A 4,831-nucleotide genomic window follows, 5' to 3' on the forward strand; every position below is an offset into this window, starting at 1 on the left:
ACACACACAAACACACACACACACACACACACACACACACAGAGTACTAGATAAATCAAAGAAAAATGTAAATAAATGATAAAAATAAAAATTTAAAAGCTGCCAGGGAGAAATACACTACATGCAAGAGAAAAAAATTCATGATGGCTAACTTCTCTTCAGAAACAAAGGAACAATTTTAAGATGATGAAAGAGCACCAAACCTCATTAAAAAAAAATCCAAACCAAAATGTTTCTGCCAACCTATAATTTTGTACCCATATATCATTTTAATATGTAGTTAAAAAATTAAGTGAGGTTTTCTGCTTCCAACAAGTAGCATCAATCCAAAAAGTTTCTCTGAAACTAAAATACCCCAGACACACACACATTGAGCAAGTATAGAAAGAACCCCACCAAGGGTGAAAAGAACAAAGCAGATTGTGTAGGGTTTTCTGGATTTAAAAAATAACAGTGATGTGTTCCCTGAGTACCCTTGTTACTTCCCATATGGCCCAGACAGGGAACTTCAGAAGATTCCAACACAGAACCGTCAAAAGAGAGTGAAACAGACAAATGAAAATCTCCAAAGTAGCTGGGCATGGTGGTGCAAGTCTGTAACCCAGAGGTTCAGGAGGCTGAGGCAGGATTGCAAGTTCAAAGCCACTCGAGCAATTTACTAAGGCCTTAAGCAACGTAGAGAGACCCTGTCTCAAAATAAGATATAAAAAGGACTGGGGATGTTGCTCAGTGATAAAGCACCCCTCAGTCAATCCCTGGTACAAAAAAAACCAAAAACAAACAAACAAACAAAAAAAAAACACACACACAAAAAAACCCTCCAAAGTAAAGTACTATCAACAGGAGATCAAACCACAGGAGACATCTTTCTTTGGAAATTTCTGCACAACTTCATACAGACACTATCAGGAAGACAAATATCACCTTCCCAACACCCCCTACTCCCATGCCACCATTTTTGCAAAATGGAACGCAGAATTGTTCTTGGACTCCACCTCAGCCCTCTGCTAACCAGCAATTTATGCTCTAATTCCCCCCTGACGGTAGTGTTAATGAGGTTCAATGGGAAGCTGATCCTGCGCCTCATTCAGAAGCAAGTAGGCAGTGCTAGTCTGGGAGGTAAACTTGCAACTCACAAGAGTGCAATGAGCAACATGAGTCAGTGCCCCACTTTTACTAGTATTGTGTCAAAGGGGCCAGGGGAAGGCTGGTTTTACATCCCAAATTAGAAGCACCAGATGGTGAGGTCTGTGTCCCACTTCTACAGAAGTAAGAGAAGCCTCAGTATGGCCACCAGGAGAGATAGACTTCTACTCCACCATCCCTCCGCAGTGAGGTGGTGTAAGTCAATGCCCTGCTTTTCTCAGGATGCTGTCAGAGAGATATAGTGGGAAGCTGAGTCTTCCTGTTCCTGCTATGGTATACCATAGACTTCATTGGGGAAAAGAGGGGTCAGATCACAATAAAATGTCTTCATTGGGGAAAAGAGGGGTCTTACAATAAAATGTCTACAATGCAATTGAAAACTACTGACTATGACAGCAACCTGGAAATCACAACATGAATGAGAAAAGACACCAATGTTGAGATAAATTATAGGTGAGAATTTTTATCTGATAAGGATTTTACACAAACATTATTTAAAATATTTGAGTTAAAGTTGTTTTGAATTTGTAAACATTAAAAAATAAGTATAACAAAGAATCAAGTATCTCTGATCTCCTTAATTTCTACTTAACATGCACTTTCTCTGAATTAATATTCTCATTAGGTGTGTTATATATTTCCAGTATTTTTACTCTTAAATTCAGAAAGCACATTCATATCTTTTATTATAGCTTATTATTTTTTATTTACTACAGTATTTTTATTTACAAAATCTTTCAAAGTTATTTTCTTTCATTTATCATAGGCCAAGAGAAGGTTTCTATTAATATGCAGCTCCAAAGGTAATTTTTTTAAATTGTAGAACTTTTGAAACTTTTTCAACTTATTTGAAAATATTATTCCTTACAGAAAAATTGCATAAAATGCATGCTGAGATGCATTCAGTTTCAGCATGATATATTTTTCTTTGATATTAATAACATGACATATTAATAAACATTTTAAATTTGTATGAAAAAGGAAATAGAAATTATAAAAATAAATACAGTAACACTAAAACTCATTGGTTGTAGTATAGGGAAGATAACACAGGAAGCAATCAGAGGATCTATAAATTAAAGAGAATATTTTAAAGTCATAGAACTCACTCCCTAGGAAAGGAGGAGCAGGCCCCCAAGCGGGTGGGAACTAAGGTCACCCGTCGTCCCTCCTGAAGCCATGTGGCATTCCTGAGGCTCACCCACTTTCTGGCCTGGCTCCTAGGCACCATGTCCGACCGTGACCTGCGTAAGGACCAAGGCCTCCTCTCCCTGGCGGACAAGAGGAGGCGCAGGTGGAACTCGCCCAAGGAATCCCTGAAGATCCTTCGGGACTGGCTGTGCTTACATGACTGCAAGGCCTGCTCCTCAGAGCATAAGCTGAGCCTTTCTGGACAGACCAACCTCTTTTTTTTTTTTTTTTTTTTTAATCATATTTTCTTATTTATTGAATTGATTATTATATTCATTAGTGACAAAGCTCTTGGTGCTGCAGATATGTAATTGATTCTCAACACCTGGCAGCGGCTTCTCCCAAAACACGCTTTGGAAGGACCGCAAAGACCCCAATCAGTGCATCATTTCCCGCTCTGTTGGTAAGACCTCAGAAGTGGCCCTGCCAGGTGATAACAGCCCCTCAGTGCGGCTGTATCTGTACCCACCCCCACCAACGTGTTCTCTGTGTACTCCATGCTGCTCCACACGAGCCAGGGCGAAAAGCCGGCAGCCCCCCAGGCAGAAGGAGCTGGGGGTCCCTCAAACCCCTAATGACCTCTGGTAGTACACTTACCCCGCTGACCAGCGCAGAGGTTGGGAGCCCCATTGGGTGGACTCATCAACACACCACCGCCCACACCTCTAGAGCAGAATAGGAGGGCTTCAGGAATTCCCAGCTGTTGGAGGAGGTGGCGCTGCCCAGGGCTGCTGAGCTGGAGCTTCCTAAGTAGCAGGACCTGGCACCTGGATTCTGCACACTCCCATCCCTTTTAGTTTCTGAGAACCCCCAAGGAGGCATCTGCCACAAGGGGGTTGAAGGCCTAAGCCAGCTGTTCTGGGTTATGGGTTCTCTTCCCTTCCATACGGAGTTTTCTATGAATCATTGCCAAGCATGGGGATCATCTCCTCTGTCCAGAGGTCTTCAACAGGAAGATGCCAACTGGCATCAATGGATTGTGACAGGGATCTCTCTGCTGACTCTACCAGTCTCCAGCCCTCCTCAGTGATGAGACCAAGAGACCAAAGATAGGCATAGTGCTGCTGCTGCTTCTCCAGAGAATCCTTGGGCTCAGGAAACCTGCCAAGTTCAGATCTGTGCTGGGTCCACTTTCTGTCAAGCCAGCAGTAGATATTTCAAGTTCATAAGTGTGGCAAAAGAGAAGAGGGACCCAGCACATGTTAACAGCACCAACTCCAGTTGAATATTTAGAGTGTTGCTAAACTATTTTTTTCTGTTTTGTAATGATTTGCATTAATGGCAGTTGTTAGCCCAGGTGTGGAGAACGAGCGTGCATTGCATGCTGGTACACGGTGTCTAATCCCTGCGGGGAATGATCCACCACTGCAACTGGGGATTGCTGTACAAGGAAGGAGTATTTTATACGGGGGACCAGCTAAATCTCTGCATAGTGAGAATTTCAAATTGTTGTGTAACAGTGATCCACTTTATGCTTTGAATATAACCCTTACTACTCTGCCACTGCAGTTCATTTTTAAAATGGATGTTTCTTTTTCTTCCTCTGTCCCTGCTCCTCCCTAATCTCATCCCCTCCCTAATCTCAGCAGAATCCTAGGAAGAGTTATCTGTCCTTATACACACCTGAAGCCAGAATTGGGGACAGCCAGTTAGTGTAGAAATAGGGGATCAGGTCTGATCGAGGAAATGAAGCCATGAAGCCATCTGCCTCTGGAAGTTGGAGACTGCCCTGGGAGAATGGAATGTCAAGGACCTGCAGAGCCCATTGATAACCAAATTTACCTGCCCTTGTCAGAGAATACAGGCAGGGAGATTCTGGTTAATGCCCCTTGGGCCCTTACCTGGCTGAATCACTTTGGCCCTCCCCCTGCCCCGCTTTTCACTTTTTACATCTCACCTGCAAAACCAGGCCTAGTCATGTAGACAGGAAGGAAAGAGATAAGGGGGAAAGAATGGGAGAATAAAACCCATAAAAAGGACAAGATTTGCTCATCCCATGAATTCTGCCTTTGGGTTCCCTTCTTCCACCCAGGAGAAGTCTGCTTTTACTTTTCTTTAATAAAGCTGAATTTCCACTCTACATTTGCCTCGGAGTACTTATCCGGCGTTTTACTTCAACACTTGAGGAAGTAGGACTCCTCACTGGTAAAGAGCGGTACCACACCCACCATAGGAGTGAAGTAATCCAGACTTTGGGAGTGGTATCAGAAGATCTCAGAAATCACTATCTCCCAAATTAACAAGTAAATTACGACTCCAGACTGGGAACACATGGAATGTAGCCTTTGAGTCACCCATATAAAAGTCCCCTGTTTCTGCTGATGGGCAGAATCACAGCCTTTGGGACAGAAATCCCCTGTTTGTCCTTTGCTAGCAAAGCAATAAGCCTTCTTTTTCCTTTTTCTCAAAACCATGTCCTCATTGTCAGTTTGGCATCAGGCAAAGGACCAAGTTTCCAGCAACAGTTGTTTTATTTTTCCTTTGGTTTACCAAA

General features: G+C 42.8%; 1 pseudogene; it reads left to right on the plus strand.

Moving 5' to 3' along the window:
* Positions 1-2,375: 2,375 nt before the first annotated feature.
* Positions 2,376-3,091, plus strand: LOC124982783 (homeobox protein TGIF2-like; annotated as a pseudogene).
* Positions 3,092-4,831: the final 1,740 nt, after the last annotated feature.

The sequence above is a fragment of the Sciurus carolinensis genome, chromosome 4 (assembly GCF_902686445.1).
Source record: "Sciurus carolinensis chromosome 4, mSciCar1.2, whole genome shotgun sequence".
Lineage (NCBI taxonomy): Eukaryota > Metazoa > Chordata > Mammalia > Rodentia > Sciuridae > Sciurus > Sciurus carolinensis.